The sequence below is a fragment of the Miscanthus floridulus genome, chromosome 7 (assembly GCF_019320115.1).
Source record: "Miscanthus floridulus cultivar M001 chromosome 7, ASM1932011v1, whole genome shotgun sequence".
In the NCBI taxonomy this organism is placed as follows: domain Eukaryota; kingdom Viridiplantae; phylum Streptophyta; class Magnoliopsida; order Poales; family Poaceae; genus Miscanthus; species Miscanthus floridulus.
Window position 1 is genome coordinate 57,580,818 of NC_089586.1, and position 27,858 is coordinate 57,608,675.

General features: G+C 46.7%; 1 pseudogene; it reads left to right on the forward strand.

The window, feature by feature from the left end:
* Positions 1 to 180: 180 nt before the first annotated feature.
* Positions 181 to 27,858, forward strand: LOC136465558 (ABC transporter E family member 2-like; annotated as a pseudogene).

The window sequence follows — 27,858 nt, forward strand, 5'->3', positions numbered from 1 at the left end:
TATAAACTTAGAATGAAGACCTAGCTATGTATTTTGTATATGTTTATTCATGCATTGTTTAGAACCTTTGATAAGATGATGTCTGATATATAACCTAGCTTGCTATAGCTATTCTTGGCTATAGACTTAGAACCATGAAACGCCGTGTGAATAGCTTGCTATAGCTACTCACGTAGTGCCATGAAGGACGGCCAATGCCGTGGCGTCAGCTTCTCGGAAGAACGCGGTAGCACAACCACGGGAGGCGGCGGCGCAGACTGCTCCACGTGGGTGCTGCACGCGAGACGGGAGGAGGAGTGGCGCCGCGGGACAGGAGCAGCGGCGGCACTGCACGGAAGCAATGGTGGCGTGGGTGGGAAGGGATGCGGCGGCAGCGTGAGGAGACGGACATTTTTTTTCATCCGAGAGGACGTGAGGTAAATCCCGTGAGGTGCGCTGCACCTGAGCCAGTGGGCCGGATGGAAGTGAGTGGACTAGGACGGTTGGGCAAATTTGAATGGGCTAGACGAAAATATTGGTAGAAATTTTGCCTCTTCTATTATTATATTAGGAATGCTAATAATCTAAATAATCTCGAGTAACCTAAAAGAGATCCTAATCTAGATAGAAAAGGATAAGGATAGACATTACGTAAATATATGTATAATATGGAGATTTTTATCCAGCCCAATTACCTAACCTTGCAGTGTCCAAGTTTGTTCCGTCCCAGGTGCACGTTTCTTTTTTTGGTTTTTTGGTTCCGTCCATAGTGAGTAGTGTTCGTTTCTTTCCCGTCTGCAGCGAATGGGCTCGCAGTGTTCAAGTCTGTTCCGGCGTTTTAGTTTTTTTTCCCTACGCAGGGTCTTTTTTGTTTTTTGCCTATGGCAGGGTCTGCTTTTTTTTTTCCCGTCTGCAGCGTTCATTTGTTTTTTTTTTCGCGACCGGGACTTCACCCGTTTTTCATTAAGAGGGATAAAAGTTTAAAACGGTACAAACCAGTAGCTGATGGCGGCGAGTCGCCAACATCAGACAACCAGCACAACACAGACCTAACTACTGGAACTCAGACATAGGCATTACATATTCGCAGAATTTTGCGACCAGACTTGAACAATTTCTCCAACAGGAGCGAAGCCTCCAAGGACCCAATCCTGTCCTTCCCTGATTACTGCTTGCGTTCATTTGTTTTCAGAGGTGTTCAAGTCTGTTCCAGCGTTTCAGTTTTTTTTCCTGTTTTTTTTGTTTGGCCGTTCGTTCCGTCTGCCGGTACTTTTTTACATCGTCCGTTTTTTCAGCCGAGTATCTCAAAATAAAATAAAATAAATGCAATATATGATCCTCCACTAAATTGTTGATGTAATTCTAATTCTTGTTACTACCTGGATCAACCTGTCGTGAAAAAATATCATCATGCCCATTGCAAAGTTGGTGACTTGTTGCACAACTGGAAGTAGAGCATGATACTCGATGAGTGCCTGATTTAGTGTTTTCCATGCATCCTCAACAAAGGAACCAATCTTGGCTACGGCAACCTCGCTTGTGACATTGTGCTCCTTCATGTAGCACTGCACAATGGTGGCTACATCATCCATTTTGCTCTTTCCTCTCTGTGAAATTAAAAGCATGAAGCTAATTAGTTGAAAATGTGGCTACGTCTTGGCTTGATCTTATCTACATGCCTACATTTGTGCATAAAAAAAGGTGCCCCATACATATATAGCGGGCAATGATCGAAAAGGAGAGGCATTAGAAGATATGCCCAACAAAACTATTGATGAAGGACTAGGGGCTAACATGGATCTGGCTCTAAAGATCAAAGTCAACCTCTTGTCTCTTGTGCAGTTGTGCCTATGTCTCCGACTACACCTATGGCCTACATCTATCGACATGCCTGCTACATCAATTACATCATGAAAACATGTCGATGTCAGAAGGCCTTGGGGCGCATCGACACCTATCGGGTAAGAGCAAAACTAAGAATTAATTTGGGTAATTAGATGTTCTTGTAATTAGGCTAGAAGATCCTAAGGGCACTCACAATGCAGACTCTACCATAGAGTCTAAGTCATTTATTACCTCGAAGATATCATAGACTTGGAGTCTAAATAAGACTTGGAGTCTAGTTTTTTCTCCCTCTCTCTTCAATAAATAGACTGCCACATCAGCAAAGTATAATAAATAGGAGGGTAATAAATAGACTTAGACTCTATGATAGAGTCTGCATTGTGAGTGCCCTAAGTGAAATAAATCTAACAGAAAATAATGCCATCAGCCCTGATGATGGATAATAAAAGCATAGCTCCGTGCTTGCAAGGTACTTTAATTACTTCGAAAACAAACACGGCCTTAGGGCCCAAATGGCGTGGTATTCAATCTGCGAAGTAAAGAGCTTGACATAGTATGAACTTTGTAAATTCTATCCCGGGCCACTATGAAACGAAGTGGGGGGTGATCCTCTCCCCCCTTTGACCCTAATAAACATAAGGTGGTTAATCAAATAGGTTAGTATTTAGGCATAAAACATTCTTTAGACATAGCTAGACAACCTTGCCCCCAATTAATAGAACTCATCAATGGGAGGGTGTGGGTGGATACGGTATACCACATCATAGTTTGAGCCATCTTCAACTTGAATTTAAGAGGCCTATTTCTTATTTGCAGTGCCACCTAATTCCTCTAGACCCCTGGTTAGTTTTTTTTTACTTTAGCCCATAATCAACTGTGAAATCAATTCCAAGCACATTACTATTACGGGCTCGCCGCATGCATGCAGCCGGCCAGCCGTGAGAACTCATCAGAGGCCGACGGTGACGACTGGCGCGAACGCGGTGCCGAAGACAGAGTTGGCGCCGGCGGTCGGCCCGCGGAGGGAGCTGATGACGGCGCGCCCTCGAGAAGGTCGTTGATCGCCGTGGCGTAGTAGGCGCGCAGCAGCCACAGCGTGCGTCTGTACAGCACGGCCAGCCACCGCATCCGGAGCCGCCGGATCGCACCAAAGAGCCTCCTTTTTCCCTGTCGGCCTCTGATGGGAGGGGCCGGGAGAAGGAGGGAGGGGAGGGGCGGCGGCGGGGTGCGTTTGTCCGTGGGGTGGCGGCGGGGTGCGTGAGTTATAGTATAAACCTTTTTTTCCCTCCTCTTTCTTCTTTTCCATAACGTGTTTTTCTAAATTTGTTTCGATGTACTTTGAAAAACTTATTTCTTTGCCGAGTGCAAAAAAAAAAAACACTCGGCAAACTTACTTCTTTGCCGAGTGTTTTTTTTTCAGCACTCGGCAAAGAGTTTGCTTACCGAGTGCAATTATTTTGCCGAGTGTTTTTTTCGCAGCACTCAGCAAAAAGCTTGTTTGCCGAGTGTCCGAGGGAATGCACTCTGGCAAACATAAAAATACTCGGCAAAGAGCCGGTTTCCGGTAGTGATATGATATATATGGGTCAAATGCACCCTCGCTACTCATCATTGGTTGAATATGGTTTTATTCAAGTCTATATCTAGATTCACCATGTAGTTCTCGTAAATGATGGGTATAGAAATCCTCTAAATATATCTAAACACGTAGCCCTGATATTAGTGGCAAGCGAACACATAATAATATGATTATGCAATATGTGATTAGTTATAATCTACTCCCTTCATTCGAAATTGTAAGGCGTTTTGAGTTTTTAGATGCATTATTTTATGATGTATCTAAATATAATGTATATTTAGATGCATAGCAAAACTTATGCACCTAGAAAAGCCAAAATGTCTTACAATTTGAAATGGTGGGAGTAATGTAAGAGAAAGGGGAAAAACTTTGAGAACAATAGAAATCAAACAATGTAAACCTATCATATGTTTCAATGTAGTTAGATTTTGACTCCAATATTCTTTTTAGTATGTTATAGTTTAGCTTTACTCAGACATCTATTTAATTTACTGAGTAATAATTAGGAATTTCATATTGCTCTTGTTTATATTAAAACTTAATATGAGATTTGTTATCCACGTTTATACTTGATAGGGCATCAGTGCATCGAAGTGACCCAGTCATCGAAAGTCTCCTTAATTTCCGAGGATCTGTGCATTGGATGTGGTATTTGTGTGAAGGTTAGATCCTTTTCCTTTTCTGATTATCTTTGAGGTACCGACCCACGCTTATATGTAATGTTCATAATAATATAACTCCCTTTTGTTATTATATTTTCAGGTGTGCCCATTTAATGCTATTCAAATTATAAACTTGCCAAGGGAACTTGACAAGGAGACAACACATCGCTATGGACCAAATTCCTTCAAACTTCACAGGTAAACAGATCATTCCCATCTTTGTGATACTTCAGTCATATCCTTCTTTCAAACTCACACCGTCCTTTTCCTTTTCCAAATTTATATTTTTATAAATGGTATTTATCCCAGATGTGTTTGGATTTTTCATGCCACAATGCCTTTCAAATACAAAACATTTTCTCAAGCTTTCATAATCTCCTGTAGGTTGCCGGTTCCAAGGCCTGGGAAAGTTTTGGGCTTAGTAGGGACAAACGGTATTGGGAAGTCAACTGCACTTAACATTCTGTCTGGAAAGTTGAAGCCTAACCTGGGTAAATTCATGGTAAGGAAAACAGAGAACATTTTTGTTATTCATTTCGGTAGAAGTCATTTTAGGCTATAAGACTCTTCCCACCTATTCAGGATCCACCAAATTGGGATGACAGTAACTGAAGCACTTTCATGGAAAAGAACTTCAGAAATACTTTACCCGTTTTTTGGAAGACAAAATGAAGGTACTTCTACTATAATTTTTTAATATATATCTGATCAATTAGGACCTACCAAATAAATGATAGCCATCGTTCTATTTTATTGTCTAGTGTGTCTTGTTTGTACTTTTAAATTAAACAGATATGGGCTTAACATCAAAAGTTTATTCAAGTAGTCATTTCTGAATCAGTTAAAACTTTGCATTAGATGTTCTCAAGAAAATTTGGAAGATTCTAATAATGTGTTTTTAACATTTTTCTCTTAATTCCATTAAATTTTCTACTCTATCTGTTTTTTGCTGATCTGACCATGATTAATTCTTAGCCCACATGCAGGGGTGGATCCAAAGGGGGGGCTGGGGGGACTCAGCCCCTCCCCCTACAGCTGGTGCATCAATGGAAAATGGGGAGGGTGAGGGAGAAGAAGAGGTGGAGGAAAGAAGAAAAATGGAGAGAGAGAGGAAGGAGAAGAGACCAGCCCCCCCTTCAATCCTGTTCTGCATCCGTCACTGCTCACATGATAGTACAATGTTTATTTGGCATAGCTATATCTAATGTTATTAGTTAACACATGTTATCGTGTTTTGAAATCCACTACCATTCTGGTATTTCTCATGGCTTATGGGCTCATGGCTGCATATGTAGTAATAAGTAATAGATATATGTGTTCTGTTCTCTCTAATGCGTTTCAGTGGCAGACAATTATTAAACCTCAGTACGTCGAGCATATTGCAAAATCTGTTGAAGGGACAGTTGGCGACAAGCTTAATAAGATAGGCAAGAGACAAGCCAAAGATACTTTGTGTGATATTCTCGACCTGAATCAAGTAATGGACCGAAATGTATCAGATCTATCTGGTGGCGAGCTTCAGAGATTTGCAATAGCTGCTCGGGCTATGGAAGATGCAGATGTTTATATGTTCGATGAGCCATCCTGCTATCTTGATGTCAAACAAAAGCTGAAAGCTGCACAAGTTATTCGCTCATTACTTCAGCCCAAGAAGTAATGAAAAAATTTACATCAAAGAACCATAAGTCAGTTGAAACATTTAACTAAGTCTGCAGCTCATAAATCGTTTTCCTCCAATTTTGCAGCTATGTAATTGTTGTGGAGCATGATGTTAGCATTCTTGACTACTTGTCAGACTACATATGTTGTCTTTATGGGAGTCCAGGAGCATATGGTGTTGTCACTTTACCCTTTTCAGTTAGGGAAGGAATCAATATTTTCCTGAATGGCTTTATCCCAACAGAAAATATGTGTTTCCGTGAGGAGAAACTTACATTTAGAGTAAGTACTATTAATTGTGGTTAGACACTTCTGAAAACTAACTTATTTACTTGCTCAAAACCTGATGAGATGTTTGGTTTATCAGGTTACTGAGTCTGCTGAGGAGATAACGGAGGGTGAGACTTACCAAAGCTACAAATATCCTACCATGACGAAAACAAGATCTGGTTTCAAGCTATCGGTCATGAAAGGAAGCTTTAATGATTCCCAAATAATTGTACTGCTCGGAGAAAATGGTACTGGGAAGACAACTGTTATGGTGGGAAAGACTTATGCAAGGCGCAACAACAGAGGGGCCTGAACCGTGTTGTATTCAGGCCCATCTAGAGTCCTAGCAGATTTGGGTTAGAGTCTTAGAAGATTTGGTCCAGATTTATAGCAAGAGTTCGTTAGCGTCAAGGGTCGAGTTGTAAGGACTATAAGAGTCCAACTTCATTAAGGAAACGATTAGCTTGGGATTGTGACTTCAAGTCACCCTTGGGCGCCCGGCCTCTCTACTGTTCACCGTCATCTCTTGCCGCCGCAATCACGGCTCCCGTCCGCCGAACCCTCGCACGCTCTCACGCTCCTCGATCTCCTCCGTACTTCCTTCGAAGCAAAGCCCGCCATCGTACCAACCTGGTATCAGAGACCATGGCGACATCCGGACTCATCTGCGACGGTCTCTCCTTCATCCGCTGCTCCCACGACCGGCGTGCCGGCCTCCGCTGTACCACAATCCACCGCGTTGCTGCCGATGGGAGCACCATTGGGCATCCTGGTGCCCACTGTGCCGTCCGCGCCCCAACCCTTGTCGACCGCGGAGGCGCTCCAGGCGCTGACGCAGGCCATCGCGGGCCTCCAACTCCAGATGACAGCCGTCAACCACCACCTGGCGGACCAGGGTGTCCGGCTTTCGGCGCTCGACGGCCGGCCAGCGCTCTTGCAATTCGGCTTGCCGGGGTTCGGTGGGGTCCCAGCCCTACCCGCGGTCTCCGCTCCGGTGATCTCCGAGGTCGCTGCGGCGTCCGTGGAATCCGGCGTGGCGCCGCCGCCGTCGGTGCCATTACCATCTCCAGCGGTGCACAGATCGCGGCCACCTGCTCCACCGCTGTCAGCGGGTGTGCCGATCACCCAGATTAATTTTCCGCACTCACCATCACCGCTGCTTGTGTTCCCATCTACAGGACTGACCTACGTCTCGGCACCGACGTCGCACATGTCCTCGACGCCGCCACATATCCCATCATCGCCGGAGGCGGAGGGCGTGGCTGTACCAAAGTACCACAAACTCACGTTCGCCACCTACGACGGCAAAGAGGACCCGCTCGGCTGGCTCAACAAGTGTGAGCAGTTCTTTCGCGGCCAGATGACACGGGAAGTGGACAAGGTCCGGCTTGCATCGTATCACCTCACGGGCGTGGCTCAACAGTGGTACCTCGTCTTGGAAGGCGACATAGGCCGCCCCGCGTGGCCGGACTTCCGTCGCATGTGTCAGCAGCCCTTCGGCCCGGCCCTCAGCACCAACCACCTCGCTGACTTGGCGCGGCTGCCGTTCGGAGGATCGGTGGACGTGTACATGGCAGAGTTTCAAGCCCGTGCTGCACACGCCGGCGACCTCTCTACACTGCAGAAGGCGCGGCTGTTCACCGGCGGTCTGCCGGAACACATCCGTGTCGACGTCGAGCTCCTCGAGCCACAGGACCTCCAGCATGCCATGCGGCTTGCACGCGCTTATGAGCGCCGCAATGCCTCGCAGGCTCCTGCCTTGCCGGCACCGCGCTTGCCGTGCCAACCTGTTGGCACACCAGCCGCGCTGCCTGCACCAGCCATCTCCAGCGCCACTTCTTCGGCATCAGCACCACGCACGTTCAAGCGCCTCACATCGGAGGAGATGGCGGAACAGCGCAAGATGGGCTTATGCTACAATTGCGATGAACAATACATAAGGGGGCACAAGTGTGCCAGGCTCTTCTACCTCAAGGCCTCAGATTACATCGTGGAGGAGCCGGATGACACGAAGGACGACCCGGCTGCACCGCCATTTGATCCCGACGCGCCTATGATCTCTCTATCCGCCATCACGGGCATCCGGGCCGAAAAGACTATGCAGCTCCACGTCCAAATTGGTGTGCACCAGTTCATCGTGCTCCTGGACTCCGGTTCAACTCATAACTTCATCAGCACAGAGGCAGCTCAGCGCGTGGACCTACAGCTTCAGGACAGCCACGGTGCACACGTGGTTGTGGCGAACAGTGACCGAGTCGCGTGCCGTGCTTTCACCCGCAACGCCAAGCTCGAGATCGGCGACGAAGTCTTCCCAGTGGACTGCTTCTCCATCCCACTGGAGTGCTACGACATGGTCCTGGGGATCGCCTGGCTGCGGACCCTTGGGCCGATCCTGTGGGACTTTGAGGGTCTTCGCATGGCGTTCGTACTCCGCAGCCGCCATGTCATGTGGACGAGCATTGGCTCGCCAAGCGCGGGCTGCGCCGAGCAGCTACACTCCGGCCATGTCTTCACCGACAAGGGGGCGGAGCCAGTCCTCGTAGACTGTCTCCTCGACACCTACGCCGACATGTTCGCGGAGCCCATAGGACTCCCGCCCACGTGCCCCTGTGATCATCGGATACACTTGAAGCCCAACACCGACCCCATCGCCGTCCGGCCCTACAGGTATCCCCACCTCCAGAAGGATGAGCTGGAGAAGCAGTGCGAGGCGATGCTCCAGCAGGGGGTCATACGGGATAGCACTTCCCCCTTCTCCGCGCCGGTATTGCTTGTCAAGAAACAGGACGGGACTTGGTGCTTCTGTGTCGACTACAGGTCACTCAACGCCGTGATGGTGAAAGACAAGTTTTCGATCCCGGTCGTTGAAGAGCTTCCAGACGAGCTCCATGGCGCCAAATTTTTCACCAAGTTGGACCTCCATTCAGGTTATCACCAGGTCCGCGTCGACCCCGCTGATGTGGAAAAGACGGCGTTCCGGACACACCACGACCACTTCGAGTTCTTGGTCATGCCTTTTGGCTTGTCCAACGCGCCTTCGACATTCCAGGCGCTCATGAACCTCATCCTCAAGTCGTTCCTACGACGCAGCATCCTCGTCTTCTTCGATGACATCCTCGTATATAGTTCCACGTGGACCGAGCACCTACGGCATCTCCGCGTCATCCTGGACGTCCTCTGCGAGCACCGGCTGCATCTCAAGAGGTCCAAATGCTCTTTCGCTACCTCGTCGGTCCACTACCTTGGCCATGTCATCACGGCTGAAGGGGTGGCCATGGACACGACCTAGGTGGCGGCTGTACAGTCGTGGCCATAGCCGCGTTCGGCGCGCGGCCTTCGCGGGTTCCTCGGGCTAGCCGGCCATCATCGCTGGTTCATCAAAGACTACGGTACCATCACTGCCCCATTGACATAGCTCCTGCGCAAAGAGGGCTTTCGATGGTCAGAGGCCGCCGATGCGACATTTACGGCCCTCAAGGCAGCTGTAATAGAACCGACCAATTATACGAAATTAAGTAAGAAAATCATCCACCAGAGCAGATGATTGAGCAAACTTAAGCCCGTATAACCCGGTAGTCCGTGAAATCACGAAGGATTTCAAACCAACTCGTGTCCCAGCCATGATCGTAATAAGTTTAGCGGTCACCATCACATATTACATAAAAGTTTGCATCACGGATACATCAGAGTTTCAACATAGTTATTATAGAACCAGTTCGAATAAAAGTAGCGGAAGTCATTTGTTCAAACCACACATACTCACGCGGAGTTTAAATATAGTGCCAGCGAATGATCATCTCCAACAAAAGCATTAGATGAGACGTAAGGAATGACCATGCCCATGGTCCTAAGCATCACCCATCGCAGGATACAGGCAGTTGATACAGTAGCCGCAATACATCTGCCCATCTGCAACAAGTGGGAATAAAACCCTGAGTACGAGAAGGTACTCAGCCAGACTTACCCGACATAACCAAAAATAATTGACACCAAGGATTATGAAGGGCTTTATAGTAGGGTAGCTGACTCATTTGCAAAAAGAAGCATTTTTAGCATTTCAAGCACCTTTCTAAAAGCATTATTGCCAAGTTAATTATTATTAACCTGTCACTAGGTTTGCACCCATACTAGAGTAAACATGTGATTAAGCAGATAACGATAACCAATGATCATTAAACAACTTCCATACTGTCATATTCATTATAACTGTCCAAGTGTTCCATAACATTTACTACGATGAAGTAACTCAAGTCAAGTGCTCACTATCCAGGAGCGATGGCGATTCGAATCGATTCCTAACCAGCTGGTGATTTGTTCCTTACACAAACCTCACTCACCCGCTAAAGTGAGATATTGATCACCGAGTCAACTTTCCAGGAATCTCGAGTTTGCCAGGAACCACATGTACCCGGGGGCCGACCGACTGCACTTTGGCCTTATCATCCCGCCCCCGTGTCCTACCACACCTGCTCCGGCATAGTGCGTTGCGGGCAATCTGCTCGGCCCGAAAAATCTCCCAGCTTCACGGTCGGAAGGTACTTTATCCGGCCAGCTAAATGTAAGGCATGCGTTCAACATGACTCGAGGCCCAACAACGGTCGGTCCTTAATCGACACAGATGGAAACACTACAGTCCAAAACTCTGCAAGTCTCCGTCTGGTCTCAACTTCATTTAACACTTAGTTATACCATGACTTCGTAGTCATCCAAGCAGATCCAGGTAACCACCTATAGCTCGCAGGTGACAGGAAATCACCCGACTTCTATCGGTCTAAGCCAGCTAAGCATTGACTCGACTGTGGATACCAGGGTAACAAGGATGTAGTATAACAAAGGTAAGCAAGGTATGATGCAGCAACGGTTGCAAACAACTCCTGAACGTAATGCATCAATTAAAGTAAAGCATTTAATTAAATCATTGCAAACCGGGAGAAAAATGCTCCGGGGCTTGCCTCTCTCGAAGGAGCTCGGACGGTGATCGGGGCACTCCGGAAGTTCCTCAACGTCCTCCTCGTCGGCTTCTGGCACTTCCTGCTGCCGCACCTCGAGCTGCTCCTTTGGCTCCTCGGGTATGACGACGGGGTTCTCGGTTTGCGATCCTGTATGATGCCATGCGCGTAAGTGATTATGCAAACGGTGCATCGAAGGAGATGGATGCAATGGATATGTTTAAATGCAAGGTAGTCAACATCATCCAAGAAACTATACTACAAGCACATGTCATCTACTGCATTCTCTTCTACTACTAATATGTTAAGTTAACCTATCTTATGAAATGCTTCAAAGATACACCAAAGCTTTACTAATTTCTTAATCACACTTAAAGCAACACTTGCTTAAACCCTAATTAATAATAGGTTTGAATAGCAACATATATTTTTGATGCTCCTAAAAATCTGAGAAAATTATAGTAGCATAATTCTACCCTAAACAGACTACCATAGAAATTTCATGGCATTTGGATAAGTAAACTATCCTACCCAAAAATGACAAGCTATAGCATAAAAATGAGCATGAAATTACTTTGTACTATGAAAAGTGTCAAACAACAGAATTAATATTTTTCCTAGGTTCTTCATGGTATATAATGACTGTCCAAAAATTTTCACATGCATGTTTTATACAAAGTTTGCTCTCTAGCAAAAATAACAAAAATCAGCCATTAAAGGCACTTGAACTACACCTCCAAAGTTTTCCACAGCACATGCATGAAACATATTTTTCCTAGGAAGTACATGACCTAAGAAGATTAACAAACTTGAAATCATATTTTTCTGCAGACTATAGATTTTTCTACATATTTTTCAAGTTATCAGCAATATCCATGATTAAATAAAATCCTACAGAAAAGTATCCCAAAAATGACATGCAATAATTTTCCCAAGTAGATCTGATGATAAGGAACCTAACAAAATTTGTTTCAACAAATTTGGAGCAAGTTTGACCATCCAAATATTTTTCAAACCATTTCAGATTTCAAATAATAAAGAATAATGAAAATCAATTCACTTAAGCGTTATTGGGCTGGCCCGAAGGGACCCGACGGCCCACGACACAGCGCAGCCCAAGCCTGGCTCCCCCCCCTTTCGGCTCAGCGACTGACGCACGGGACCCCGTGTCAATGACACAAAACAGGGGAGACGGCACACGTCGGCGCGGCGATGATCGAGCTCGCCGACGGTGATCTCCCCGGCGAAACCGACGGCACCAACGTGCCCTACGTGAAGAACCGCGTCTATTGGTACTCTAACCATGCTCCCTACTGACCCCTAAGCACCCCAGCCACGGAGCTCGGCGGCTCGGCCATGGCGCACGGTGGTGCGCGGCCGCGTTCCGGCCAGACGGGGCCGGCGGGGACGGTGACACCATCACCCGAGTAACAGTGCGCGACGAAGAAGACAAAACGGGAGGTAGGGAAGGAAGAGAGGAGCTGTGCCGTGCTAGCCACGGTGAGCTCTAACTCCGGCGAGTTGCGGTGGCGGCGAAAACTCAATTGGGCTACTACCTTGGGTTCTCCGGCTCGACGGTGAGATGGAGTAGCTAGGGGAGGTGAAGACGGAGCTAAGCGCTAACTGGAGGTGGTGATTTCGCGGCGGTGAGCGCGCTGGGCGACGGCGCTTGCTCGGCGTCGATGGAGGAGCCGGCGCGCTGTTGCTGCGAGAGAGCGCTGCGGCGAAGGAAATGAAAATGGGCGGGCGAGTTGGTCAGGCAGGCGCACGGGGTGCTCAAGACTCGGCCAGCAGCGTCAGGAAGCCTGTGGTGCGTGGCCAGCTCGAGCAGAAGGCCGGCGACGCGTGGCATCCACGCGGCGGTGATCTTCTGAACCGGTCGGGCACTGTAGCAGCGATTCAGAGAACGAAAGGCTGACTGACAGCGCCAAAAGACGAGGCTCGATCTCCTAATCCGTTGAGTGTTAGCGAGAGAAATCAAAACAAAAGTTGTACACCTACATGCCAGCTACAAAACTCATTTAAAGATCACTGTCTAATTCGCAAAGGATAGAGAGAAAAATCATGCCAAAGTCGTGCTCAAGAAACTGAAAACTTGGAATTTATACTTAGAAATTTTTAAGTGTTGAAATCAACCCAAATTCTGACTTGTGGGACCATTTAGAGCATTTTGTGCACATTTTCATGACTTGGTCACAAAATACTTTTTGTTTCTCATATAATTTGCTACAACTTTGTTTTGGGTTGCTCAGACATGCAAACATTCTAAGTGGCACTTTTTGAACAGTCAAACCAAAAAGTCCTAGGGTCAAAACAAGTCAAACCATGATTTGAAATCTTAATCAGGCAAAATGATCAACATGAACATTGTTCCTAATGACTTTCTAAGCATAGCTAAGATGTTTAACAATATATTTAGCTATACCACACCTTGGTCATACAATAATCAAGCACTAAAGGTACTGAAACGATGAAAAACACTTGAAATGGTACTCTTGTTTCAAAGTCATGTTTCCCATGTTTCAAGTGATATATGCTCATGAATGGATGAATGATGTTCATGAATATGAAATGCAAGTGCAATTAGGCAAGAATAACACCAGGGGTGTTACAGCCTTCCCCCCTTATAAAAATCTCGTCCCGAGATTTGGGTTACGAACCATTTGTTATAAAAATCTTCATAAGCTTTTTGTAGATACTCTCCTGTTTCCCAAGTTGCATCTCCCTCATCATGATGATCCCATTGTATCTTGTATGTTTTCACCACACTATTCCGAGTAGCACATTCCTTAGTGTCTAACACTCGAACTGGTTGTTCGCGATACACCAAATCTGATTTGAGTTGGATACCTCGAGGTTCTATTCTTTCCTCCGGAACACGCAAACATTTCTTGAGGTGTGATACATGGAAAACTGGGAAAACTGTACTCATTGACTCAGGTAACTCTAACTTGTAGGCTACCGGACCTCTTTATTCCAAGATCTTGTAGGGTCCTACGAATCTCGCGGCAAGCTTTCTTCGGATTCCAAACCTTTTCTTCTTCATTGGCGTGACTTTCAGATAAACATAGTCACCAACTTCAAATACAAGAGGTCTCCTTCTTTTGTCTGCATAGCTTTTCTGACGTGATTGGGCAGCTTTCATATTCTGCTGAATAATATGAACTTTCTTCTCGGCTTCTTCTACAAAGTCAATGCCATAATACCATCTATCACCAGGCTCGACCCAATTCAATGGTGTTCTACATTTTCTGCCATATAAAGCTTCGAATGGGGCCATCTTGATGCTTTCTTGATAACTATTATTATAAGAAAACTCAGCTAACGGTAACCATGACTCCCATGATCCCATGGAAGACAATACACAGGCTCTCAACATATCCTCTAAAACAGCATTTACTCGTTCAGTCTGACCATCTGTCTAAGGATGATAAGCGGTACTGCGAATCAAACTAGTTCCTAAGCCTTTGTGTAAATGTTCCCAAAAGTGGGCCGTGAACTGTGAGCCTCTATCAGATACTATGGTCTTTGGTATACCATGCAACCTCACAATTTCTGCGATATACTTCTCGGCATATTGAGGTGGTCGATAATCTGTTTTGACCGGCAAGAAATGAGCGGTCTTGGTAAGACGATCCACAATTACCCAAATCGAATCATGTCCTTTTTGAGTAGTGGGCAAACCCGTGATAAAATCCATACTGATATCGTCCCACTTCCAACTAGGGACTGATAAGGGTTGCAACATACCGGCAGGTTTCATGTGAATGGCTTTCACTCGACAACATGTGTCACATCTGGCAACATATGCTGTAATTTCTTTCTTCATTTTGGTCCACCAATAACGAGATCTTAGTTCTTGATACATCTTACTACTTCCGGGATGGATAGATAGCTTAGAAAGGTGAGCTTCATCCATGAGTTTATTCCCTAAGCTCTCGATCCTTGGGAACCACAAGACGGTCGTCAAACCACAACACGCCCTGTTCATCCACTTTAAAGTGTTGAGACGGCTTTTCTTTTATTTTCTCTTTGATGTGGAATATCCCCTTGTCAGGTTTTCTGGCCTTCTATGATCTTACTCTCCAAAGAGCAACTAATCTGAATACTATGTAACACAGCAGGATGCATTAGATCGAACCCATCTTCAAGTAATGGCTGCACATTCAAGTAATGTGACTTTCTGCTCAAAGCATCGGCCACTACATTGGCTTTACCAGGATGATATTACACATTCAAGTTGTAATCCTTGATCAATTCCAACCATCTACGCTGTCTCATGTTTAGCTCTGGTTGGGTAAAGATATACTTAAGACTCTTGTGATCCGTAAAAATATTGCACACATTACCAAGTAGATAATGTCTCCAAATTTTGAGGGCGTGCACAACTGCAGCAAGTTCAAGATCATGTATTGGATAGTTGACCTCGTGCTTTCTCAATTGACGTGATGCATAAGCTATGACTCTCCTTTCTTGCATAAGAACACAACCCAATCCAGTCTTTCGATGCGTCGCAAAACACATCAAATGGTTTCTCAATATCTGGTTGTGCTAGAACAGGAGCAGTGGTCAACAGTTTCCGCAAAGTGTGGAAAGCTGCGTCACACTCCTCTGTCCACACAAACTTGTGATCCTTCTGTAGGAGACTCGTCATTGGTTTGGCGATCTTTGAGAAATCTGGTATAAAGCGACGGTAATAACCCGCTAGTCCTAAGAAACTTCTAATCTCAGGAACTGTGGTCGGTGCTTTCCAATTCATAACTTCTTGCACCTTACTTGGATCGACTGAAACTCCATTCTCTGACAGAATGTGACCAAGGAAAGGAACTTCCTTCAACCAGAATTCACTTTTGCTAAACTTAGCATACAATTGATGGTCTCTAAGTCTGGTCAAGACAGTTCTCAGATGCTCTTCATGATCTTTTTCAGTTCTCGGAGTACACCAGAATGTCATCGATGAACACTACCACAAACTTATCCAATTCTGGCATGAAAACTGTATTCATCAAGAACATAAAATATGCAGGAGCATTTGTCAAGCCAAAAGACATGACAAGATACTCATACAACCCGTATCTGGTGGAAAATGCAGTTTTCGGTATATCCTGTGGCCTAATCTTAATCTGATGATAACCGGACCTCAAATCTATTTTTGAGAACACCTTGGCCTTGGATAATTGGTCAAACAGAACATCAATATGCGGTAAGGGATATTTATTCTTGATGGTCACAGCATTGAGTGGCCTATAATCTACGCACATTCTCAACGTGCCCTCTTTCTTCTTTTTCACAAATAAGGCGGGACATCCCCATTCAGACTTGCTTGGCCGAATAAACCCCTTTTTCGACAAATCTTCTAATTGCTTCTTTAGCTCAGCTAACTCATCTGGAGGCATCCGATAGGGTCTCCTTGAAATCGGAGCTGTTCCGGGGACTAACTCAATTCCAAACTCAATCTCCCTATCTGGCGGAAGACCAGGTAGCTCATCCGGGAATACATCTGGGAATTCACACACTACCGGAATCTGATGAATAGGAATGACTGCCGTAGCACATGTAACACTTATAAGGTCTGTTCTTCGAGGCAATGGTACTTGGAAAGTACCCTCACCTAGTGGATCCTTAAGGGTAAGTACTCGACTTCCCGTATCTATGACTGCTCCCCAATCCTTCATCCAATTCATCCCTATAATGACATCCAAGACTAACCCAGGCATAACTATCAAGTTCACTCGGAACTTCCTGCTACCTAATTCAAGGGTTGCCCCTCGAACCATCCGGTTGGTCAAAACATCAGCCCCTGCTGAACTTATACGGTAACCATAACCCAATTCTGTGCATAGTTGTTCATGTTTCTGTGCAAATGCTTGACTCATAAAAGAATGCGATGATCCAGAATCAAATAGAACAACTGCAGGGTTTTCGTTGACAGGAAACTTACCAAGCAGTGATGGGCTCTCCCTCTGGGATTTCATCCACTATTGTACTGTGCACCCTAGCATTATAAGTCTGCTGCTTCTTCTTAGGCGGGTACGGACAAAACTTCGAGAAATGACCGGGTTGATCACAGTTATAGCAGGGTCCTCTTACTGTCCCGGCAAATCCCACAGCTCCCTTGGAACTGCCTTGCACCGCAGTTGCGGCTGCTCTGTTGGGCTGTACTGCCATCTTGTACGGCTTTTGAGGTCCACGGAAATTCTGGCTTCTTGGCTGAGGTGGCCTGAATCTAGCGCCAGGTGCCGATGGGCGATATGGAGGACGACCTCCCATAGGTGCTCTAGCTTGAGACGGCCCACCTTCAAAGGCTCTCTTGCGTGTCTTGGCGGCGGTGCTGGCGTTGTTATTCTTCTCCTACTTCAGACAGTCGCTGATGAAGTCGTTGAATTTGACGCGGTTGTTGGTACCAACATGCTTCATCATTTTTGGATTGAGACCCCTCTTAAAACTGGCTATCCTTTTAGCATCTATGTCAACCATGTCGGGAGCATAGCGACACAAGTTGTTGAAGGCATGCAGGTATTGTGTCACGGTTTTGGTGCCCTGGTTCAATGCCAGAAACTCTCCCAACTTCATTTCGGTCAGCCCGGGTGGAATATAGACTCCGCGGAAGGCCTCAGCAAACTCTCTCTAAGAAATCTGAGCATTTGGAGGGAAGGTGGTGCGATGGTGCTTCCACCACATTCCCGCCGGTCCTTGCAATTGAAGTGCAGCATACTCCGTTTTCAGAACCTCAGTCATCCTCAACACACGGAATTTATCTTCCATCGTGTTGATCCATTCCTCAGCATCGAGTGGCTCTGTTGCTTCCTTGAATACGGGTGGCCTGGTGTCCATGAAATCTTTGAAGCTGCTATATTGGTTTACTCCCATGCCACCGCCTTGATTGTTACCACGTTGAACGTTGTTGGTGATGGTGCGCAGAAAATCCTCCATGTTCTTCTGGGATTGTTCCATGTTGCGCTGACTCCCGAGCAGCTGTGCGAGAAACATCTCGGGGGTAAACGGGGGAGGAGGTGGCAAATGCGGTTCATGGGGAGGCTCATTGTTGTTGCCGTGGTTTCCACCACCACCACCAGTCCCCGTACCGTTAGCACCGGGCTCAGCGGCCTCATACGTGGTTCGGCGAGTGTTTGTCATCTGCATATTTCAGCAACAAGTAATGATTGAGTGAAGCTGTAATAATTGCGAGTGAAGGAAAAATTATGCCGTACTGAATTTACTGGAGAGAATAAATTCATACAATAAAACAGAGGCACAACAATCGCATTCCAATTAAAACAACAGCACTTAATCGAATTACTTAAACGGCAAACATCGCGTCCATACAATCACATTGCCAGCATACATACACTGGACTTTTTATGCGTTCAGATATCGCATTCGAGAAGTCAAGTTCCAACCACATACCAAGTCTCATACGTTCGAAACAACATACGATGGATTACATGCCAACAAAAGAAAGGTCATCGCGACAGGACCTAGATACTAGCGCAAAGCAACTAGCCTACTCCTCGGGGCCATCGTCGGGATCGGAGACGTCACCATCGCCTCCAGGTGAAACTACAGGCTCGTTCTGGTTGTCGTCGTCGATGTCCATGCCAGCGGCGTTCGGTGGAGCATATGGGCCAACCCCATTGTAGAGCGCGTGAAACTCCTCGTGCAGGTTGCCGTTGTATTCCTCTAGCTCATCGACTCTCTGCAACAGAAGGTTTCTTGCGTTCCAGGCTTCATTCCTTTCCTGAACCAACTGTCCAATCATGCGGTCTGCATTGTTGTTGGCTTGAGTCAACGTATGCACTCGCTGCATAGCTCTATCACCTCTCTCAACCGCCTGATCTCGCTGTAAGTTCATATCAGCCAACTGCTCCTGCAAGCTAGCTATAGCTCGTGCCTGTCTCTTCTTCTGCTTCTTCCCTTTGAGCTTATCCTCACTACGCAAGCCAGTCAAAGTCCAGTAGGTACTCTCGAGACCCTCATACGCTCTGATGGCGGCGAACATAGCACTCATTGCCTAGTTGTCGCTAGCCTGTCCTTCAGCTGGACCTCTGACCAATGCACTTCCTTGAGGCTGAACCCAAATGGCATCGCGAGGATCATCCCTAGGAAAAGTACCAGCTAGAGCTGCTGCAAGCTCACTGGGAAATCTGCTCATAATGTCCCTGATGACACGGAAGGCTGCTCCCTCTGCACCCTCAGCTGGAGTGCGACCCTCAAACTCCAAATGCCAACCATCCCAATCTGGAGCATCACCGAGAGCAGGAACCGTGATCTCCACCACTGCAAGTCCATCATCTGCCAACTGGCTCTCATTCCAAGAGTACACCGGCTCTTGACCCTCTGGGTACCCCACATCATGGAGCACTCTCCAAAGCAAAGTTGGCATGCCAAACTCGCTCAAGAAGGTGTCCGTGGTGCGGTGCTCCCTTAGGGCCAACGGACGTCGGGGTGCTCTTCCTCCGGTGGACTTACGGGCGGTCTGCTTCGTGCGGGCCATCTGTAGCAAAAGTTCTCTTATTACCTCGGGGAAACATATTTTTGGTGATACAACTTTTATCAAAATGAGATAATCAATTTATAAGGGGAGGTATGCATGAGATGAATGAGATGCACAAGTAACATGATGTATGTACGTGTCGTACGTTCTCACAAACTTATGAAATAATAATTTCTAACGACGAATTCGGTGGCATAACAACGATCTCTCAATACTTAGCTAATACGTTCTACACGATAGCGTTGTTATGTACCTGCAGAAGATTCATTTCAGCCCAATTCCCAATGAATGCATAAAAGCAGTAAAGTTTTATCTACACTGCTCTACACGAATCCCCAGATACGTGTACAACGGTAGTAACTACCCGAACCATCGTCCTATTGACGGCATCGCCTCCACAGACGGAAGACCCATACATGAGATACCTTTGTAAAACATGCGTAGAACATGTAATTACTCCAGCATCATATAAGCATTCACCCTAGATCGGCGGTGTATCCGATCATGCTCTCACAACTCACACTTACCGAGGCGTAGAGGCAATTGATCCATTCATTACCACTCAAACAAGTGGCACTCATACAATAGCACGCTGTATGAGCGACGAAAAAGAAATATGATGCAAGAACCCCAGTCAGTACTTAATTAAGCCACCTAAAGTCCTTAACTGGGCATAAAGGATATGATCACTGGCACACTTTATAGTTTTAAAATCACGTTTTTCCAAATGCCTTTTGTTTTAAATACACTTGTGAACAGTAACACGCTAAACCATGCTCTGATACCAGCTGTAACAGAACCGACCAATTATACGAAATTAAGTAAGAAAATCATCCACCAGAGCAGACGATTGAGCAAACTTAAGCCCGTATAACCCGGTAGTCCGTGAAATCACGAAGGATTTCAAACCAACTCGTGTCCCAGCCATGATCGTAATAAGTTTAGCGGTCACCATCACATATTACATAAAAGTTTGCATCACGGATACATCAGAGTTTCAACATAGTTATTACAAAACCAGTTCGAATAAAAGTAGCGGAAGTCATTTGTTCAAACCACACACACACTCACGCGGAGTTTAAATATAGTGCCAGCGAATGATCATCTCCAACAAAAGCATTAGATGAGACGTAAGGAATGACCATGCCCATGGTCCTAAGCATCACCCATCGCAGGATACAGGCAGTTGATACAGTAGCCGTAATACATCTGCCCATCTGCAACAAGTGGGAATAAAACCCTGAGTACGAGAAGGTACTCAGCCAGACTTACCCGACATAACCGAAAATAAATGACACCAAGGATTATGAAGGGCTTTATAGTAGGGTAGCTGACTCATTTGCAAAAAGAAGCATTTTTAGCATTTCAAGAACCTTTCTAAAAGCATTATTGCCAAGTTAATTATTATTAACCTGTCAACTAGATTTGCACCTATACTAGAGTAAACATGTGATTAAGCAGATAATGATAACCAATGATCATTAAACAACTTCCATACTGTCATATTCATTATAACTGTCCAAGTGTTCCATAACATTTACTACGATGAAGTAACTCAAGTCAAGTGCTCACTATCCAGGAGCGATGGCGATTCGAATCGATTCCTAACCAGCTGGTGATTTGTTCCTTACACAAACCTCACTCACCCGCTAAAGTGAGATATTGATCACCGAGTCAACTTTCCAGGAATCTCGAGTTTGCCAGGAACCACATGTACCCGGGGGCCGACCGACTGCACTTTGGCCTTATCATCCCGCCCCCGTGTCCTACCACACCTGCTCCGGCATAGTGCGTTGCGGGCAATCTACTCGGCCCGAAAAATCTCCCAGCTTCGCGGTCGGAAGGTACTTTATCCGGCCAGCTAAATGTAAGGCATGCGTTCAACATGACTCGAGGCCCAACAACGGTCGGTCCTTAATCGACACAGACGGAAACACTACAGTCCAAAACTCTGCAAGTCTCCGTCCGGTCTCAACTTCATTTAACACTTAGTTATACCATGACTTCATAGTCATCCAAGCAGATCCAGGTAACCACCTATAGCTCGCAGGTGACAGGAAATCACCCGACTTCTACCGGTCTAAGCCAGCTAAGCATTGACTCGACTGCGGATACCAGGGTAACAAGGATATAGTATAACAAAGGTAAGCAAGGTATAATGCAGCAACGGTTGCAAACAACTCCTGAACGTAATGCATCAATTAAAGTAAAGCATTTAATTAAATCATTGCAAACCGGGAGAAAAATGCTCCGGGGCTTGCCTCTCTCGAAGGAGCTCGGACGGTGATCGGGGCACTCCGGAAGTTCCTCAACGTCCTCCTCGTCGGCTTCTGGCACTTCCTGCTGCTGCACCTCGAGCTGCTCCTCTGGCTCCTCGGGTATGACGACGGGGTTCTCGGTTTGCGATCCTGTATGATGCAATGCGCGTAAGTGATTATGCAAACGGTGCATCGAAGGAGATGAATGCAATGGATATGTTGAAATGCAAGGTAGTCAACATCATCCAAGAAACTATACTACAAGCACATGTCATCTACTGCATTCTCTTCTACTACTAATATGTTAAGTTAACCTATCTTATGAAATGCTTCAAAGATACACCAAAGCTTTACTAATTTCTTAATCACACTTAAAGCAACACTTGCTTAAACCCTAATTAATAATAGGTTTGAATAGCAACATATATTTCTGATGCTCCTAAAAATCTGAGAAAATTACAGTAGCATAATACTACCCTAAACAGACTACCATAAAAATTTCATGGCATTTGGATAAGTAAACTATCCTACACAAAAATGACAAGCTATAGCATAAAAATGAGCATGAAATTACTTTGTACTATGAAAAGTGTCAAACAACAGAATTAATATTTTTCCTAGGTTCTTCATAGCATATAATGACTGTCCAAAAATTTTCACATGCATGTTTTATACAAAGTTTGCTCTCTAGCAAAAATAACAAAAATCAGCCATTAAAGGCACTTGAACTACACCTCCAAAGTTTTCCACAGCACATGCATGAAACATATTTTTCCTAGGAAGTACATGACCTAAGAAGATTAACAAACTTGAAATCATATTTTTCTGCAGACTATAGATTTTTATACATATTTTTCAAGTTATCAGCAATATCCATGATTAAATAAAATCCTACAGAAAAGTATCCCAAAAATGACATGCAATAATTTTCCCAAGTAGATCTGATGATAAGGAACCTAGCAAAATTTGTTTCAACAAATTTGGAGCAAGTTTGACCATCCAAATATTTTTCAAACCATTTCAGATTTCAAATAATAAAGAATAATGAAAATCAATTCACTTAAGCGTTACTTGGGCCGGCCCGAAGGGACCCGACGGCCCACGACACAGCGCAGCCCAAGCCTGGCTCCCCCCCTTCGGCTCAGCGACTGACGCACGGGACCCCCGTGTCAATGACACAAAACAGGGGAGACGGCACACGTCGGCGCGGCGATGATCGAGCTCACCGACGGTGATCTCCCCGGCGAAACCGACGGCACCAACGTGCCCTACGTGAAGAACCGCGTCTATTGGTACTCTAACCATGCTCCCTACTGACCCCTAAGCACCCCAGCCACGGAGCTCGGCGGCTCGGCCATGGCGCACGGCGGTGCGCGGCCGCGTTCCGGCCAGACGGGGCCGGCGGGGACGGTGACACCATCACCCGAGTAACAGTGCGCGACGGAGAAGACAAAACGGGAGGTAGGGAAGGAAGAGAGGAGCTGTGCCGTGCTAGCCACGGTGAGCTCCAACTCCGGCGAGTTGCGGTGGCGGCGAAAACTCAATTGGGCCACTACCTTGGGTTCTCCGGCTCGACGGTGAGATGGAGTAGCTAGGGGAGGTGAAGACGGAGCTGAGCGCTAACTGGAGGTGGCGATTTCGCGGCGGTGAGCGCGCTGGGCGACGGCGCTTGCTCGGCGTCGATGGAGGAGCCGGCGCGCTGTTGCTGCGAGAGAGCGCTGCGGCGAAGGAAATGAAAATGGGCGGGCGAGTTGGTCAGGCAGGCGCGCGGGGTGCTCAAGACTCGGCCAGCAGCGTCAGGAAGCCCGTGGCGCGTGGCCAGCTCGAGCAGAAGGCCGGCGACGCGCGGCATCCACGCGGCGGTGATCTTCTGAACCGGTCGGGCACTGTAGCAGCGATTCAGAGAACGAAAGGCTGACTGACAGCGCCAAAAGACGAGGCTCGATCTCCTAATCCGTTGAGTGTTAGCGAAAGAAATCAAAACGAAAGTTGTACACCTACATGCCAGCTACAAAACTCATTTAAAGATCACTGTCTAATTCGCAAAGGATAGAGAGAAAAATCATGCCAAAGTCGTGTTCAAGAAACTGAAAACTTGGAATTTATACTTAGAAATTTTTAAGTGTTGAAATCAACCCAAATTCTGACTTGTGGGACCATTTAGAGCATGTTGTGCACATTTTCATGACTTGGTCACAAAATACTTTTTGTTCCTCATATAATTTGCTACAACTTTGTTTTAGGGTTGCTCAGACATGCAAACATTCTAAGTGGCACTTTTTGAACAGTCAAACCAAAAAGTCCTAGGGTCAAAACAAGTCAAACCATGATTTGAAATCTTAATCAGGCAAAATGATCAACATGAACATTGTTCCTAATGACTTTCTAAGCATAGCTAAGATGTTTAACAATATATTTAGCTATACCACACCTTGGTCATACAATAATCAAGCACTAAAGGTACTGAAACGATGAAAAACACTTGAAATGGTACTCTTGTTTCAAAGTCATGTTTCCCATGTTTCAAGTGATATATGCTCATGAATGGATGAATGATGTTCATGAATATAAAATGCAAGTGCAATTAGGCAAGAATAACACCAGGGGTGTTACAGCAGCGCTGTGTGCGGTGACCGTGCTCCATCTCCCGAACTTCAACGCCACGTTCGTCGTTGACTACGACGCGTCCGGCTCTGGCTTCGGAGCCGTCCTTCATCAAGATAGGAATCCCATCGCGTTCTTCAGTCGGCCCTTTGCGGCTCGGCATCTCAAAGCGGCGGCGTACGAGCGCGAGCTCATCGGTCTCGTTCAAGCGGTCTGCCATTGGTGCCCTTATCTTTGGGGGCGCGCTTTCGTCATCTGGACTGATCACTATGCCCTCAAGTTCATGCTCGACCAGCGGCTTTCGACAATTCCACAACATCACTGGGTGAGCAAATTGTTCGGGTACGATTTTAGGATTGAGTACCGCCCCGGCAAGGCGAACGTGGTGGCCGATGCGTTGTCTCGCCGCGACGGCGACACCCCGCTCTTGGCGGGACTCTGCGACATTCATGCGGCGTCCCTAGCGGCGCTCTCGGCTCCAACATTCCGGCTCTTCGATGACCTCCGCCAGGAGCTGGACACCGACGCCACGTTGCGCGCACGTCGCGACGCCGTGGCCGCCGGTGCGCACGGGGCCTCCTGGACCATCCACGAGGGGCCATACTCCATGACGGACGTGTCTTCGTGCCGGCATTGTCCCCGCTCCTAGATGACGTCCTTCAGCTCGCCCACACAGGAGCCCACGAGGGCATCCAAAAGATTCTACGGCGGCTCCGTACCGAGTTCTACGTCGAGCATGATCGGCGCATTGTCGGCGACTTCGTGCGTTCCTGCTCCACGTGCCAGCGGAACAAAACGGAGACGTTGCACCCTGTGGGACTGCTGCAACCCTTACCGGTGCCCTCGCGAGTCTGGGCAGATATCTCCCTCGACTTCATTGAGGCGCTGCCCAAGGTCCACGGTAAAAGTGTTCTCCTAACCGTGGTTGATAGGTTTTCGAAGTATGCGCAATTCATTCCATTGGGCCACCCCTACACGGCGTCGTCAGTGGCACGAGCTTTGTTCCAGGACATCATGTGCCTCCATGGATTTCCCGAGTCCATCGTCAGCGATCGCGACCCGGTCTTCACGGGGCATGTGTGGCGTGATCTCTTTCACCACGCCGGCGTCCAGCTTCAGATGAGCACTGCATTCCACCCACAGACAGACGGGCAGTCCAAAGCGGTGAACAAGGCCATAACCATGTACTTGAGATGTCTCACTAGTGACCGCCCTCGCGACTGGCTGGACTGGCTGTCGTGGGCGGAATTCTGTTACAACACCGCATATCACACGGCGCTTCAGACTACTCCGTTTCAGGTGGTCTACGGACGTCCTCCGCCCGACCTGCTGCCGTATGTTCCAGGGGAGGCGCGCACGGAGGCCGTAGACACCATGCTGTCCAACCGGGATGAGTTCTTGGACGAGGTACGCGCTCGCCTTCTCCAGGCGTAGGAGTACGCTCGCCGCTTCTACGATGCCAAGCACCATGCCCTAGAGTTTGCCGTCGGGGACTGGGTACTGCTCCGCATGCTTCATCGACACACGCAGTCCCTAGCCCCTGGCGGTCGCGGCAAGCTGGGGCCCAAGTATGCTGGCCCTTTCAAGGTGATTGAGCGGGTGGGCGAGGTGGCCTACCGGCTTCGTCTTCCGGAGGGCGCCCGGATTCACGACGTCTTCTATGTCAGGGTGTTAAAGCCATTCCGTGGTACACCACCGACGTCTGAGCCTGTGCTTCCTCCACTTCGCCACGACCGGCCTCTCCAGCGACCAGAACGCATATTGCGCTTTGAACTTCGTCGTGGCGTCTGGCATATCCTTGTCGAGTGGTCTAGCATGCCTGCGTCTGACACTACATGGGAGCCGGTTCCTGCATTCCGGGAAGCTCACCCTTCCTTCCAGCTCGCGGACGAGCTGTTTCCCGAGGGAGGGAGAGATGTTATGGTGGGAAAGACTTATGCAAGGCGCAACAACAGAGGGACCTGAACCGTGTTGTATTCAGGCCCATCTAGAGTCCTAGCAGATTTGGGTTAGAGTCTTAGAAGATTTGGTCCAGATTTATAGCAAGAGTTCGTTAGCGTCAAGGGTCGAGTTGTAAGGACTATAAGAGTCCAACTTCATTAAGGAAACGATTAGCCTGGGATTGTGACTTCAAGTCACCCTTGGGCGCCTGGCCTCTCTACTGTTCACCGTCATCTCTTGCCGCCGCAATCACGGCTCCAGTCCGCCGAACCCTCGCACGCTCTCACGCTCCTCGATCTCCTCCGTACTTCCTTCGAAGCAAAGCCCGCCGTCGTACCAACAACATTTATCCGTATGCTGGTATATCACCTTGTTCTTCATATATGTTTTTCAGCTACTGAAAATATATTTGTTAGTAGTGCAGCCCTTATTATTATTTTCATCTGAATGTATCAGGCAGGACAAGTGAAGCCAAACAGAGTGAGTGGGTGATGAAGAAGTTGATATGCCAGCATATAGTGTCTCATACAAACCTCAGCAACTGATACCCAAAATTAGCACTACCGTGAGAGAGCTTCTACACAGGAAAATACCTGGATCTTGCACCGATGAACAGTTCAGATCTGATGTCATGAAACCACTGAAAATTGAAGAACTCATGGACAGGAAGGTTGAAAACTTTTCTGGTGGGGAGCTACAAAGGGTTGCACTTTGTCTTTGTCTCGGAAAGGTAAAAGCACAATACATTGACCCTTATGTTCTTTCCTCAGATCATATTGTTGGTACAGAAGTTCCTTAGTATTACACCACAAACTTTTTCCTTTTGCAGAACAACTTGAATTTTCAAATATTTTAATCATATTCATGTGGAAAAATAGATATTAGTATATCATACTTGCAATAACGTTAGTATTCTTAATATTCCTAAAAAAATACATAAATCAGCATAAATATATCAGCCATCCAATGGATGTTTTTTAATCTCCTCTTTTTTTTTTGGTATTTGCAGGCTGCTGATATTTACCTCATCGATGAACCAAGTGCCCATCTTGATTCAGAGCAGCGCCTTCTTGCAGCAAAGGTCATCAAAAGGTTTATCCTTCATCAGAAGAAAACAGCTTTTATTGTTGAGCATGATTTTATCATGGCAACATACCTTGCTGACAAGGTTGTCGTTTTCGAGGGAAAACCTTCTATTGACTGTACTGCAAATGTGCCTGAACCCCTGGTGTCTGGGATGAACAGCTTTCTTTCAGTTAAGTTCTGTTTTCCTTACGCCCTGCATCTTAGTAACAAAAAAATACAGGATAACTTTAACTTTCTTACCAGCATTTGCTGGCATACGCAAAAGATTCTTGGATATTTGAATAGCCTAGAATTAATTAACAACTAGTAGTTTACAAATGTAGGTTGAATTTATAGGTATAAAATATTCTTGTTCATTTCATTAGTATCTTGATGAGATGTTTTTCAAACTTGTAATCTTCCTCTGCACCACAGCATCTAGATGTCACTTTTAGGACATCCAACAACGCGCAGGCCTCGGATTAACAAGCTAGGATCCACAAAAGACACTGAGCAGAAGGCTTCAGGGTGTCACTACTACCTTGATTATTAA